Here is a 16,812-nt window from a genome sequence, read left to right as displayed (position 1 = left end):
CACTAAGTTGCTGAGAGCCTCACTAACTAAGTAGCTGAGGCTGGCTTCGAACCTGTGCGATCCTCCTGTTTCAGCCTCCCAAGCGCAAGGATTACAAGTATGTGCCCAGCTTTATTTTTATTTTGAAACAAGATCTTGCTAGGTTAATGGGAATCTCTTTATTTGCTGAGACTGTACTCAAAGTTGCAATCCTCCTATCTCAGCCTCACAAGTACTGGGATTATAAGCATGGGTCACCACTCCCAGAAAATTCTCATATTTCTTATCTTTTTAATAACACATTGTCATTCCAACCAAACTATTTTGCAGTTAATTCTTAACGTTAGAGGTACAATCCTAAAACCAACTTAAATTGTACTTTATCACTCTATTCTCTGTTGCACTGCTATTTAATTGCTTCCTTATTGTTCTTGCTTAGTTATAATTCCCCAAGTTTGAAATTCAGGTTATTAGCTTCCACTTACTGGGATTTCAAAGTCAAATATTGGCTATAAATGCAGCAAAATGATATATTAAGGAAGCATGCATAAGGAAGTTGTGGAACTGTGATGTCCATTTAAAGGGTCAAGCACAGAGAGACAAATGGTACATGACCTCACTTATGTAAAATCTAAAAGTAAGCTAACTCGTGGAAGTAGGTAGAATGGGGGTTACCAGGGGATGTAGAAAGAAGAGATGTTGATCAAAATGTTGAACACATTTCACTGAGAAGAAATAAGCTTTTGTGATCTTTTGCACAGAATGGTGACTATCTAAATAATAATCATTGTATGTTTTAAAATTATTGAAAGAAGATTTAAAACCTTTCATTACATAAGAATAAGTATATGAGATGATAGATTCATTGATTAGCTTGATTTACTCATGCCATGGTATGAACAGATATGAAAATAAGTAGTCTAGGTGTTGATGGACACCTAGACTAGTTCTATAATTTGGCTATTGTGAATTATACTGTTATAAACATATAAATGAATGCATTACTATAATATTCTGGTTTTAATCCCTTTAGAAAAAACCCTCAGGAGTAGTATAGCTAGATCATATTGTGGATCCATTCCTAATTTTCTCAGGAATCTCCACACTGATCTCCAGAACAATAGTAGCTGCAGTAATTTGCAGTCTCACCAACAATGTATTCCACAAATATGTAATATGTAATTGCACTCCACAAATATGTAATATGTACAATTATTGTTTGATGACTAAAAATGAAATAAATAAAAATAAATAAATTTTTAAATAAAAATAAAGAATCAGTGGATGCTCCATGCCAGTTGTTTGCTGAAATCATGTCAAAAAGTGGGCCTCCCCATCTCGCTGAATTTCTCAGCTTTTAAAAGAGAAGCCAGCTATTCATATCAGAATCTGAGCTATCTGATTTAATTTTTTGGCAACTAAATTGTTTTAAAACCCTCACAGCCCATAAAGGAAGAAAATATCTGCTGGAGGGATTTTACCTATGGGCAGGCTATCTGCTGACCCTGTTTAGTATTTTCTTACAGCATCCCATTTATTGCTCTAGAGGTTACTCAGAAACACTTGCTGATCCCTCATCTCCAGGATCACTCCACACTCCACCCGTGTGTAACATGTTCAGTGCTCCCTCTCTTCAAATGTTGGGAGTTTTTGATAACCATGTAAAACAAACCTTGTCACATTCCTCCGTAATCAGGAATTTCCTCTGTTGAAAATGCCGTGGTGATGATGAAGCTTAAATGCCCTTACAGCCCATCACTCTTGGTCTATCAGGAGGAGCCCGCGACTGCGCCGGGCTCAGCGGCACTCAGCGGCACTCAGGGCCTGCCCTCCCTGGCGGCCACAGTCTCTGCGGCCCTGGGAGCCAGGGGAGTGGAGCCTCAAGACAGCTTCTTCCCAAAGCTATAACAAATGGTGCCTTTTCTTTTTTCTTTTCATGATGTTTTCATTCTAAAAATGAAATTGCCTGGCCTTAACTCTCCCTTAGGCCAGTTCAGAAAAAAAAAAAAAAAGTCTCTTCACCTTCTCCCCTTCTGACCTGCTCTTCCCCTCACTTTTCTGGTTAAGTGGTGAGGAAACCGTGTCTCTTACAATCCACTAGCACTTGACTGGTTCTCCAGGGGGTCTCGGAGTAAATAGGTGTTTGATTAAACGAGTGTCTGGAAACTTGGAACCCTTTGAAAGACAGTGTCGGAGGGCTGGATTCTGCTTCCAGGGAAGCTTGTCCTTACAGCTTATGAGAATAGCTAGATAGCACTTTTAGAAGTTTATTTAGGGGAACAATATGAGTGAGGTTTTAAACAAAATGAAGGTTAATTTTCCTCCCTTTCTAAAGGTACGATGTCTTTAGAACCTGCTAATTAGAGAGCGGAGCAACAGAGAGATGCCTGAGTCATTGTCTCCAAAGCTAGTAAAACTCAACTCTGAGGAAAATCTTTTCTTTAAAATGCTTACAACTTAGTCACTCTGTAAAACCACAGTTGACCTAGCCTCTTTCCTTTCAGGCTTCTCCTGAAACAACAGTCAAATAAATGAGTCGAGCCTAGGGCTCCTTTCCCCAGTTTGTTGGGCATAAAGCAATAATTGCCCAGACTCTCATTAAACTGTTTCCATCTTGTTGATTGATTCTAAAGGTCTCAAGGTGGATTTGGAAGTTTGGAGGACCAGCCTTAGAATCAATTGACTGCCCAGAGCACAATCTTGCCAATAGTAATAATTTATTTTTTTAAAGGGATGCCATGATTTTCCTACAAAAATTTCAGTTTGAAACAAAAAGGTCTGGGTTGGAAACCTGGGTCTGCTCCTTACTAGTTGTGTATCCTTGGGCTCTAATCTAAAATTTATGAGTCTGTTTTCTTATTGTAATTAGGATAATAATTCTTAACTGACAGGACTGTCATGAGAAGTCAATGAAATAGTAATTGAGAAAGTGTCTGTTTCAGAACCTGGAAAAAAGAGGATGCTCAGTAAATGCATATTCATTCATTCATTCATTCATTCATTCATTCATTCGTTTGCCAAACAAATATTTCTCAGCATAAATTGGCACAATCTGGCCATAATGGGTAACATAATTACATGAAGAACAAAGTTGATAATTTCCTTTGTGTTTGAACAGATGTTTCCTTCAGTATTAGAAGGGGTGTGTTCTTCCTTGGGACTCATTAAGGGTTGTCCTTGCTGGACACATTGGTGCACACCTGTGATTCCAGTACTTGAAAGGCTGAGATGGAAGGAATGTAGGTTCAAAGCCAACCCCAGCAACTTGGCAAGACTCTCAGCAACCTAGTGAGACTCCATTTCAAAATAAATAAATAAATAAAAAGGTCTTGGGATCTAGCTCAGGGGTAGAGCACCTCTGCATTCAATCCCCAGTACCATTAAAAAAAAAAAAAAAAGAGCTGTCCTTTTTTTTTTTTTTTTTTAATCTCCGTGCTCCTACCCTCCACTTCCTCACCTTAGTTTTTAAATTTCAATTCTATCTATAATATCAAATTAATTTTCACATCCCTTGGAGACATATTCTCTTTCAGGATATACTTTTCAGGGAAGTTGTTCTATCGTATACCTTTTGAAGGGTCTTCTGAGCCCTCAGACCCTCAGACTGTCTTAGGACTAGATTGTGCCATCAGTCATGGACCTGCAAGGGCGAGCCCTGCCCGAGCCATCACACAGAGGCCGGTGCAAACTCTGTGAAACATTTTCAGGAACGCTGGTGCCACACTGGTCTTCAGGAGTGTGTCCCAACCTTTCATTTTCCTGATAGGCAGGAGTTGTTTGTGTTTGAGGTGACTGCCTTTAGCTATCTTGATTGCTGAGTGTTCAGTTTAATCTGTTAATTGTTTTAACTATATTATAGTTGATATTTAGAAACACAGGATTTTTATATGTACCATTCCACTAATATTTTTTGTCTCATTCTAATTTTTGTTGTTTGCTTTTATTCTCAGATGAATTGAAAGTTGCCCTTCGGTGCCCCAATTTTCTCTTCTGATCCAATGCCACTTGCCTAAGAGAAGACGTAGGATAGTGTGGACATTCCTAGCCGTGGCAGGCGGTGACACTTCAGGGTACACTTTGCTGCTTCTTGTCATCAGTCTTCAGGAGTCATTTTGCTGGTGTTGAGCTCAGAAATCAGATTTCAAGGTGATAATAGTGTGTAGAAGTATAAACTTTGCTTGTGGTATTTCATTTTGTTTTGTTCTCTCCTCTTGTGAAAATACACATCTTGACTCCTGCATCAGTCAGAGGATTTCCCCTTTTATTGTTATTTTCAGAAAGTGGCAGAAATAATGTAGCTTTAAAACAGTCAAACCTTTGGGAGGCTGAAACAGTAGGATCGCGGCTTGTGGACAGCCTCAGCTAATACTTAGTGAGGCCTTTTGCAACTCAGTGAGACCTTGTTTCAAAATAAATAATAAAAAATAGGGATGGAGTGTAGTTCAGAGGTAGAATGCCCTTGGGTTCTATCCCCAGTACTGCAAAATTAATTAATTGATTAAATTTTAAAAAGTCAACCGTTTGGTAACCACAGAAGTACATAAATATTAGTTGAAAACCAAAGATGAGGCATTGTACTGTGGGGAATATAAAGACAGTGAGATCCTCTTTTCAGGAAATGCCTGGTCTTATTGGGTGAAAAGGTAAAATATAGAAAGCTCCTATTCAAGGTAGTGGGGAACCCATACCATCTGAATTATATAAAGGTTGCTATAGGAGGGAACAGATTTCTCCCGGCTAGAGAGATTATTATGGATTTCTAAGAAAGATATCTAAGGATAGGTAAGGGTTTGGTAGGCAAACATAAATAGATAACAAATAAAAATAATAGATGGATGACTAGAATTACCTAGATAGAAATGAATGAATGAATGAATGAATGAATGAATGAATAACATGACTGATTCTTGAATAGCTTAAAGTGAATTTAATGTAAATGCTACCCAAGAACATAGTGTTGCTGATATAATGTAAAATTCAAAAATTTAGTGAACTTTATACTCAAATATGAGGCAAAGAGCACACACTACAAAATTAAAAAAATACAACTATATGTAACATTATGGAATCCAGATGATCATTTCTGGCTTCCACTGCTTGTGGTCTCTGGACAGAAAAAGAGTTTAAGAAATCAGTGCAAAAAAAAAAAAACTTTTTTTTTTTTGTTGAAATTCAGCCAAATCCCTCTGAAAATGTTTGCTATCTCTAAGTTGTTATGGGGTTGAAGGCATATTTGGTTCTGGACATTTTATCACAAAGTAATTTTCTCATATCCACAACCCATAATGGGCAAAAGTTCATGAACCCTAAGGGAGATGTATCTGTAAAAAGGAGACCTGTGTTATCTCTGACAATTTTCTTCTGAACTGAGAATATTCCTCAGCCAATGTTGCCAACCACCAATCCTATGGAGCGGGGCTGCTGCCATGTACATAAAGATTCACACACATGCATAGCTGAGGTCTCATTAGCATCACCACCATTCCCTGAAGGCTGCCCTTGTGCAGGCACTGTGTCAAGCACCTCACAAGCATAGTCATACTGTTGCTTGTTGTGATGCTATGAAGCTACTTCCATCCCCAGTATATACATTAAAAACAAAGAATGGCCAGGTGTAGTGGTGCACAACTGTAATCCCAGTACTTTGGAGACTGAGACAGGAGGATCACAGGGTCAGGGCAGCCTCAGCAACTCAGTGAGGTCCTGTTTCAAAATAAAAATTAAGCCAGGTATGGTGGCACACACTTGTAATCCCCGCGCTTGGGAGGCGTAGACAGGAGGATCACGCAGGTTTGAAGCCAGCCGCGCTGGCTTAAGAGACCCTGTTTCCAAATTTAAACACACACACACACACACACACACACACACACACACACACACACACACGTCTGGGAGTGTAGCCCGGAGGTAGAAGGGTTCCATCCCCAGTACCACCAAAATAAAAATTAAACAGTAAAATAAGACTGAGGGTGTAGCTTAGATGTAGAATGCCCCAGGGATCAACCTCCAATGCCAATAAATAAATAAGTAAACAAATAAGTTTAGGAAATATGTTCAAGATCTTGTCAACTTTAAATTCAAGATTCAAACCCACAAAACGTGTGTTTGTATGTGTGCATGTGTGTATATGTGTGTGTTTAAATATGTGTGTATGTGTTTTATTTGAGATCGTGATGTTCTTAATGGTACATTATTTGAAGGAGTCACTCACATATGCTCCTGGGAGTCTTAACGATTGAGCAAACAAACAAAAAGCAGCATTTAATTTTTCTTATGTACTTTCCCTCTCCTGAAATCTCTTCATCTCATCCTTTTCTTGAGGAAGATATGGAGAAGTGTTAACTCTATCAACAAAACAGGTACCTTGGCTCTTTGACCAAGACCAGAAAATTGTGAACCATAAGCAAAGTGTGTTGGATGAGCAAACTAAAACCACCGGAAGATATTTCTGTGAACTTGAAAACATTTCATTTTTAGAGGATCATTCAGAAATAAGCTCATTTGGACCAGATCTTTTTGATTTTAAGTTTCCTTTTCTCCAAGTCATGAAATAAATTCTTTGAAAGAACATACCAGGTTTGCACAGGCTAATGAAAAAGCCACATACACTTTAAAATAATGTTAAGGCAAAACTCCTGGTTATGTTGTTCAAAGAAGACAAGAGCCTTGCAATTAGGTTCATTAATGTAGGTTAGGGTCTGGTTTCCTTTATTCCATGGCCTCTAGAGGAAGATCGATCTCTATCCTTGCCTAGTAAAAATATCGGTTTATAATGAAAACATAACCCTTTGATGTATTTCTTTGTAGGATTTACTTTCAGAAACTTTTGATGCTTTGCTCTATCTCCTTGTATTAGTGCTTTTATCTAATCCCCAAAAGTCACCCACCAAAGCAGACACGCTGAAGTCCCACTGGGCTCCCATCAGTCCAGTAGAGAGGGCTGACATGACATATTAGTCTTAAATCTAAAACATATGTTTGGAAAATGCCTAGTTTCCTGGTAATAATTAAGAATGCTACTTGGCAGATTGGCAGCCACATAAAACAATCGTTAGTAAACCCTATATTTATTATGTTCCCATTTTATGGAAACGAAACCCACATTACAAATATGTGTAGGAAACTGGACCCAAAATGATGCACAGGTAGAACCAATTATGATGAGGATGAAAAGACCACGGAAGTTTTTTCTAACCCATTTTTATGATACCAAAAAGATCCTCTCCCCAGCACCGAAAGGAGCCACATTGAACATTTTTACAGTTTCTCACTGTTAACTTTTAAAACCATCTTGGATAAACTTTCATAAGTCTTCATTTGGCAGTAAGGCCCATCGAAGAGTTCTGGTGTACAAGTAATTAAGATAAGATCCTGTAGCTAGGAGAATTTTTCTTTATAAATGTTCCTGTTGTAAAAAAATTCCAGATATTTAAAAAGCTACTCCAAATCTTCCTTATGTGTGTGCACACACACATACAAACACATACACACACACACACACACACACACATATACACACATACACTCTGGGATAATACAAATGAAGAATACACAACTATTGCTACACATCTTATTAAAACACTGAAATAGATGGAAAATACTCACTGCACCAAGCCTCCCATGTATATCTCTATTTTGTTCCTTAGGACCCCTTTGGCCTTCTCATAATACAGCAACTAAGAGAGTAAAGGCCTATGATCCTGCTCCATTCAAGTACTCTCTCTCTGCATAATGGGTGCCTGTGTTGTACTAGTTGTTAGGCTTTTTGAAACTCACATCTATACACAGATATTGGCTTTTTGTATGTGGAATATTGCACATGAAGCAAGGAAGCCCTATTATCCAAAAAGCAACGCAGGCTTAATGGTGTGTAGGCCACATAGTCAAGAAGCCCTGGAATCAGCATCAAGTGAGAAGCATCCAAGCCACACTGTTTTCGCTATTAATTAATGTACTACAAAATGCCTGGACATTTTTCTTCTAATGAAATAGATTAAGCACTATATCAAAGAAAGCAGGTAGATCTCCTCCAGAAACCACTAGAAAAAGCCACTCTGGATATGAATCATGTGTGGGACAAAAAATAGAGCTGGTATACTTTTCCATGGTGCATCTTCAATCTATAAAAGCAAAGAAACAAAGGGTTTCATTCTTCATTTTTCCAGTTCCATGAAAAATAAACCAGGCCATTTAAGCAATAAAATTTACTTTGTTTTCTAGATTGCTGACTCTATGAAAAAAATTCTCTTTGTTACAAAGTTCAAATTCCAAATAAAGCCCAGGAATGGGGAATTCAAAAGAGTCTCTGGAGAAAATGTTTTAAAATTGGAATCATCTTAGAAATATGTTAGAGACTGACTATGACACTAATTGTTTTTTATCTTTAGCTTTTTGGATTTTTATCTTCTCACTGGTCAATAGTTTTTTCTTTTCATTTTTGGGGTGCTGGGGATTGAACCCAGGGGTATTCTATTTCCCAGCTACACCTCCAGCCCCTTTTTCTTATTTTATATTTTGAAATAAGTTCTCACTAAGTCATGGAGGGCCTCACAAAGTAGCTGAGGCTGGCCGCAAATCCGGATTCTCCTGTCTCAGCCTCTCAAGTACTGGGATTCCAAGTGTATGCTACCACACCCGGCTTCATTGGTCAATATTTTCAGTGCAAATTTTAGAGTATTTTGTTTTGCAATATAAGTAGTAGTTTGTACATTATTAAACAAGAATACTTGGGAATATTCATTCACTGTTTTTTATTCTACATGTGTTTATTGGTTCTGCTTGAAAAACTTATTTGACTTGTGACATTATTCCAACTTTACACATAAATGTGCTTAGTAAGAAATCAATATTGAAATTAACAGCCATATATTATACCCAACATCTTGTCATATGGTAAGCACTCATTAATTAAATTAAATTAAAATAGATTGCTATTTATTTGTGGTTTTCAAGAAACCTTTAGTGAGTTTTAATCATGATTTGGAGGCTTTAAGGAAATGTACCAGCAATTATAAGGAGTGGAACAAATGATAATATGGGTGTTATGCTGTAGTTAGATACAGAAGCTCTGTAGGTAAACTAAAAACAAACACCCAACAAACTAAACAAAAGCCCTTAGGTTTAATTATGATTTTGCTACTTACAAACACGGTGGCTGTATAAAGTTTAGCTTTGTGGTGTCTCAGTTTCCTTAGCCATAAAATGAGTAAGTATTAAGCAGAATGATGTATATGATATACAAATAAAAAATGGTGGTATTAGGTGTAGTAGTAGTAGTGTTAGTAATTGTTATCATAAAATTTGAGGGTAGATCATTATAAAAGCAAAGTTCTTAATATATCAAAAACTCAGTCTCACATACAGAATAGAACCTCAAGACTGGAATGTTTTTGTCAGTTGGAAAGAACAATTAACTTTGACTCTTGTTTTTATCACCTGTTGTTCACTCTATTGACAAGGGAAGGATTCGCTAGAGTTATGGGAATAATCAGACATATAACACCCAACACTGGTCAGATAAGATCAACAGCAGTTTTTTTTTAAAATCACAGATATTCACTTCCCAATGGAGAAAGACACTTTATACCATGCAGGGCCACATGAGGGCTGCACCTGGGAATAGAGTTCATCACTAAGAACTGTAGGGGGAAGACTTGGTAGAGTCAAGCACATGTGGTTGGCTTGTTTGAATAATTTCTTAGACTAACAGAAAACCTAAACCTATTACTTAGGAAGCAAAAACTGTGCCTAGTCCCCTTGATAAGGACGAGGGTTTGAGAGGACAGAGTGCAGAGGGTACTTGCAATTGAGCCAGACAAGCCCTCCCCATTGCACCACATGATACTGGGCTTCAGTTCAAGCCTTACAACACATTTCTTCTTCATGATGTCTTTCAAAAAAATAAAAATTATACTGGGAATTGAACCCAGAAGCATTATTCCTCCACATGACACCCCAATCTTACTTATTATATATTTATATATTTATTTTGGTGGTACTGGGGTTCCTGGAAATCCTTCTACTTCCGGGCTACACTCCCAGACCTATTTTATACTTGTTATTTGGAAACAGGGTCTCTTAAGCTGGCTTCGAACCTGTGGGATCCTCCTGTCTCCGCCTCCCAAGCGCGGGGATTACAAGAGTGTGCCACCACGCCCAGCATTATATTTTTGTTTTGAAACAGGCTTTCACTAAGTTGCTCAGTCTTGCTAAGTTGCTGAGGCTGGCTTCAAACCTGTGCTACTCCTGTTTCAGTCTCCCAAGTATGGAGATTCCAGGTGTGCACCACCATGCCTGGGTCTAAATATACATATACATATACATATACATATACATATACATATACATATACATATATGTAAAATAAATACATATATGTAAAATAAATATATACATATGTATGTATATTTAAAGATTAATTATATTCAACTAAATAGACTTATTACTGTTAGGTATAAGATGTATGAGAACTTCTGAGATCATTCCTCTAGATATATAAGCCAGGCTTGTGGGAGGGAAGGTTTCATCCATGGTTCTATCTGTATGCTTTCAGAGTGAAATGGGAATGTGGCTATTGTCCAGGTACACTGTGACAGAGTGAAAAAGTTGGTTCAGGGAATCTGGGTTTGGGAATCTGGGTCCATAGATACACAAACCCTCTACTTGTAGCTCTGATTATCTCAGTTCATCTCTTTCCAGGGTGATCATATGATCACATGACCAATGTTTACATCATTTTGTGTCTTAAGACCAGCTCCACTTCACGCGGATGCTCAGCCAGGTATTTCTGTGCCACAGGAGAACAAAGACTCAATTGCTTCCCCCAGTGTGATATGTCATTACTTTAAAATGTGCTTTCCTATTAGGAATATTCTTTGCTTCAGTGATTCAAAGCTTAGGTGTCTTCCTTATATCATTACTTAAAGAGATGTCCAAGAATAACTATAGTTTGCCTTGTGACCAGCAATTTCCATTTTTAAAGGATTAAATATTTTGAAAGGCCAAGATACCATTGGGTATCTTGTACCATTACTGTTTTCTTATACCAGTATTGTTTCTCTTGGTATGTGAAAAAGGGGAAAATTTTTAAATTTTTGTCCTAGGATTCTTGAAAAGACCATGTTTAAATGTTAAGTACAAAAGTGAAATTCTCTAACTCTCAGCAACTAGCCTTAAAGCTCTGTGAAGGGATGAGTCCAGAGCAGTGTGGTGGGTACTGGTTTGTGAGCCCTCAGCACCAAGGACTCTGAAAGTCCTAGACTTAATCCCCTTTGCTCTTTTTGACTCTTTGGAGAGAAGGCTTTTGGATTGTGTATTCTTATTGGTATTTCTATCAGACATTTTTCAGGAGATATGAAAGAAGAAAGATTTTTTTTTTTGCGGGTTTGGGGATGGAACCCAGGGGCATTTGACCTCCGAGATACACCCCTGCCCTATTTTTGTTTTTTTATTCTTTATTTTGAAACCAGGTCTCACTGAGTTGCAGAGGGCCTCACTAAGTAGCTGAGGCTGTCCGTGAACCACGATCCTCTGGTCTCAGCCTCCCAAATACTGGGATTACAAGCGTGCGTCACCACACCCGGCAAGAAGAAAGATTTAAACCATTAATTTAATTACTTTACCAGGTCTGTTAAAAAAAAAAAAACTTAAAAGAGAGCTGGCTGGGGCATACACCTGTAATCCCAACGACTTGAGAGCTTGGGGCATGATGATCACAAATTCGTGGCCAACCTGGTCAACTTAGCGAGATTGTCTCAAAATAAAAATAAGGAAGGGATGGGCATGTCACTCAGTGGTAGAGCACTCCAGGACTCAATTCCCTGTACCACATACACACACACATGCAAAATAATAATAATAATAATAATAATAGCCTAGCATTATATTACTGTGGAACTCAGTTATACATTCTGTCATACCCATATGATACAGCTGGCCATATAAAATGACTTTATTATTTATTTATTTATTTATTTATTTATTTATTTATTATTTTTGTGGCATTGGGGATGGAACCCACAGGCATTCTACCTCTGAGTTATATCCCTATCTGTATTTTATTCTTTTTTGAAAACTTTTGAAATAGTCTTAAGTAGCTGAGGCTGGCCATGAACCTGCAACCCTCCTGTTTCAGCCTCCATAGTACCGGTATTATAATTATGTGCCACCACTCTTGGCTAAAATGACATCATTTATAAAGTGACATATGGCATATAGGAAGGAGTAAAAATGTGCATAGAGATTTTTCTTCAGGTTGACTTAAATCAATTGAGACTAAAATTAACTAATAATAATCAGCATCTACGACATACACAACATGGTGGTAGGCCCAGCAGTTAAACAGATACCATTTTACATAGCTCTCCAATTTTAATTTTTAACCAGCTCTATAACCTAATTAATTTCTTTGAATCTCAATTATAATCTAAATGATATACTACAGGATTCCATACATTAAAGAATAACCCCAAATGACATACCTTAATAGCTATTTTTTGTTTTTAAACATTTATTAATAAAGAATTTAGTCCCACTTTTGGTGGTTAACAATAAAGATCTATGACAATAAGATGTGATAATAAACAGGAACACATTTCTAAACACTGTTTGCTAGTGATTCAAATATAGGTTATCTAAAGTCTATTTAACTTAGAAGTACAAGTGTTATATCTATTTTAGCCCAAAATAATCTGAAGCACATATACTTCAGAAATTTGATTCAAGTAGAAGAGCTAAAATAGAAAGATATAAACTAAAATTTGTTTTCCAGTATGTAAAATATAAATAGGATTCTAGATAAATATTCCAGAAGGACATCAACAAAAAGTATTAAAATATTCCTCACTTAATCCTTGTATGAATCATAGAGTATCCAGGAAAACAAAGAATTTTTATCAGAAGGGATTTAATATAGGGGTCAGTGAGGTGGGTAATGGAGAATCTGAAAATCTAAACAGGTGATGGCGAGGGAATACAGGTTTGGCAATAGCAGAAAGCCATTACCACACATACATTGAAGACAGGGATGAAGGAAGAAGTACAAAGGTCTCCCATGACTACAGTTACTTGGTGCAAGACACTGTCGCAAGAACCAGGAGCTAGAATTATAGGCACTATACAGTCAACATCAGAGGAGAAATACTCTGGGTTCTCCCTTTCTTTGCCCTCCGATCTCTGGCTATACTTCCTATTGGCCAAACCTCTTGAGCAGCCAGCTTCTACAGGCTCAAGCAACACAGCCTCTGAGGCCCAGCACTCCACGTTCCCTACTCCATTCCTCTTCTCTTCCCAGTCCTGCAGAACAGAACACAACAGGAAAAGCATAGTAATGGATCTGGTGGCAGCAGGGTCTGTACTAGCCTAGTTCTCGTTTTATTTATTCATTATTTTGGTACTAAGGATGGAAGCTAGGGACATTCTATTTCTGAGCTATACCCCTAGTCCTTTTTATTTTTTGTTTTGAAACAGTCTATGTTGCTGGTGGTCTTGCTAACTTGCTGAGGCTGTCATCAAACCTGCAATCCTCTTATCTCAGCCTTGCAAATATTGGGATTATAAGCATGTACCATCACACCCAGCTATAAGGCCTTTACAAAGTATCTAAGGCCAGAACAATTCTAGATTTATAACTTTTCCATGTCTTTAGTTATTTGTACATATCTAATTTGACAAGATTAGTTTTGAAATTTGCTTTTATTAAACCTTTCAAATATTTAAACTTGGTTTTTAAAGAATAAGCAACTTTTTAATTCTGAAATTAATTCTCTATTTTCATAAGAATTATTTACATATATATTTGAGGTATAAAATATGATGTTTATATATAATATATATATAATATATATATTTATATATATATATATATGCACACTGAAATAATTGTCATGACCAAGCTAATTGATAGATCCATCACCTCACAACCTCACAAAATTGCTGATTTTTGTGTGTATATATAGTGAAATCATAACAAATTTCAAGTATTCAGTACATACTTTATCAGCTATACTCACCATGTTGTACATTAGGTTTCTAGAACTTATTTATTCTACGTAATTAAGTTTTTGTACCTTTGACCAACATTTTCTCATTTCTTCCCTTACCCCCATTCTTGGTAACTATTGTTGTACTCTTTGCTTTATGAATTCAACTTTTTTAGATTCCATATATAAGTAAGATTATTCAGTATTTGTCTTTCTGTTTCAATCTTTAGTACCAAAAATTAAAAAGATGTTCATCAGCATCTTTGTGGCACTCAGACACTAAGTAGTGCTGGTCCTTCATAGGCAAAGTTGAAAACTGGAGATCACTGAGATTCCTAGAGACTGGCAGTGTTGATGGGGATGAAAGGACTCTAGAATAGTAAAGATTCAGTGACTCTTAACAAAAGATGTTGTTAAGGAGTGAATGTGGGTCTGATTAGTACAACATATAGCAAGGCAACCTGAAGGCAACCAGAGTATCTGATGCACAGGTATCTGTAGCAAAGATATGAGCAGCAGTGAACATTCACTGACTTGCCCCAGAACTTTGTGAACTCCTAAGAATCACAGTATAATTCACAAGAACCATGACTGTGTTGACCTTGATCGTGTTGACATTCCATAGAATTTTATGCTGGTCATCTATATTGATGAACTCATTATAACTAGATTTTCTGTTATGCAACAGAAACTATAATGTCTTATATCTAGCAAAGTATGTGCCATACTTTTATATATAAAATAACAAAACATTATTATAAGACATAAGGAAGACTTAAAGAAACAGAACAGTATACCAGGAAGAATGTATATTATAAACATATCAAGCCTTGCACATTTTATCCATAAATTAATAAAATTCTTATAAAATTACAAAATAAATTTTTGAGAAGTCTCTTTGAAAGTTTATTTTAAAATTTATGTGAAAGAATAAAGTGCACAGAATAAGCAATAAAACTGAGAATAAAGAAAGAAGGCGTCGAGAGTTATACAACAAGATAATTGGAACAGTGTGCTATTAGTGCACAGAAAAACAAATAAGCAAATGGGACTGAGAGAATTTTTTCTCTAAAAACCAAGAAACAGACCCACACATTTATAGACACTCACTTTATGACAGAGCCAGCATTGCAAAGAGTAGTGAAGAGATGGACCTTTTATTAAATTGTGCTGGAACAACTGGGTATTGACTTAGAAAAATGTACATTTAATCTTTAAACCACACTATTATACAAAAATTAATTTAGTTTAATAAAAGCTCTATATGTAAAAAAGAAAACTTGGACATCTGTAGAAAAAAATAAGAGCATATTTTTATGACATTGACCAGGAGTTCACATGAATTAGACACAAAATAAAGAAGCAATAACTGGGCTCATACCTGTGATTCCAGTACTTAGATGGCTGAAAGAGGAGGATTTTAAATTTGAGGGTAACCTCAGCAACTTATCAAGATCCTCAGTAACTTAGCAAGACCCTATTTAATAAAGTAAATAAAATAAAATAAATAAAAATAAAGGAGGCTGGAGTGTAGCTTAGAGGTAAAATGCACCCTGTGCTCAATTCCCAGTACCCAAACAAACAAAATAAACAAAAAGAAGAGATGGATTAAAATTACATTAAATTAAACATCTGTACTGAAATCACAATAAATAAAAATAAAATTAGACTGGGAAATACAGATTTGGATGATATAAAAGCAAAGTATAAATCTCAAGACTATATAAAATTTTTTTCTTAAATTAATTTAAAAATAGTAAAAAAAAGAATTACAAAAATAGTCAAACAATTTAATAGAAAACTGGGAAAACATATTTAAGAATAATTCACAAAAGGAAAACTGCAAATGGCTAAAAATATAAGTATAGATGATCAACTTTAAAAGTAATCAAGAAAATACAAAATAAAAAAAGGCACATGGTCATCAGGTTAGCAAAAATTTGAGCAGTCTGAAAAGAAGTGTTGAGGAGTTAGAAAAATATGAGCTCTCTACGTGGAGAGTACAATCACACAATAATTATGGATAATTTGTTTTTGTCAATAAAAAATATGATGCACATACCCTGCAAATCAGCCATTTTTCTCCCAGATATATACACCCAAAACTTCCCCATCTGCTCAAGGAGATATGTTGAAGACATCTCCCTTAGTGTGACTGTTTTCATGGACTCTTAGAGAATATTAATATCACCATCTTCATTACCATGATCACATCCCAGTTCTGGGCTTTATTTAGCAAGGTTCCATGACACTGAGTACAGAAAGTGAGACAGGTTCAGCCTTCATCTATTTAGAAGGACCTGAAGCCGGGCGTGGTTGCACACGCTTGTAATCCCCGCACTTGGGAGGCTGAGACAGGAGGATCGCACAGGTTCAAAGCCAAGCTCAGCTACTTAGTGAGGCTCTCAGCAACTTAGTGAGACCCTGTTTCCAAATAAAATATAAAATTAGTTTGGAAGTATAGCCCGGAGGTAGAAAGCCCCTGGGTTCCACCCCCAGTACCATACACACACACACACAAAAAAAAAAAGGACATGAAAACCTGCAAGCCAATACACACACTAACATAAGCACACATACAAGTATATTACAAGAACATAAACTAGATAGGTAGTGAGCTCTTAATAATCAGTGGTAATGGAATATAGACCTGAGACCATCCTGAGGAGAGTGATAATTATGTAACCCAGGGCTTATTTAGCCAATAATTTAAACTTACTGCCTGTCAGTTTTTGTGAACTTTTTATTTATTATAGACTCTATTGAGGACATGAGCATGGCAACTCTGAGGTGGAGGGCTGGACAAATAATTAAAAAGCTGAAGAAGCTAAAACCATCAGCTTTCTTTGTTTAA

Source organism: Muscardinus avellanarius (genome assembly GCF_963383645.1).
Source record: "Muscardinus avellanarius genome assembly, chromosome: 8".
NCBI classification, from domain to species: Eukaryota; Metazoa; Chordata; class Mammalia; order Rodentia; family Gliridae; genus Muscardinus; species Muscardinus avellanarius.
This window is presented reverse-complemented; position numbering follows the sequence as displayed.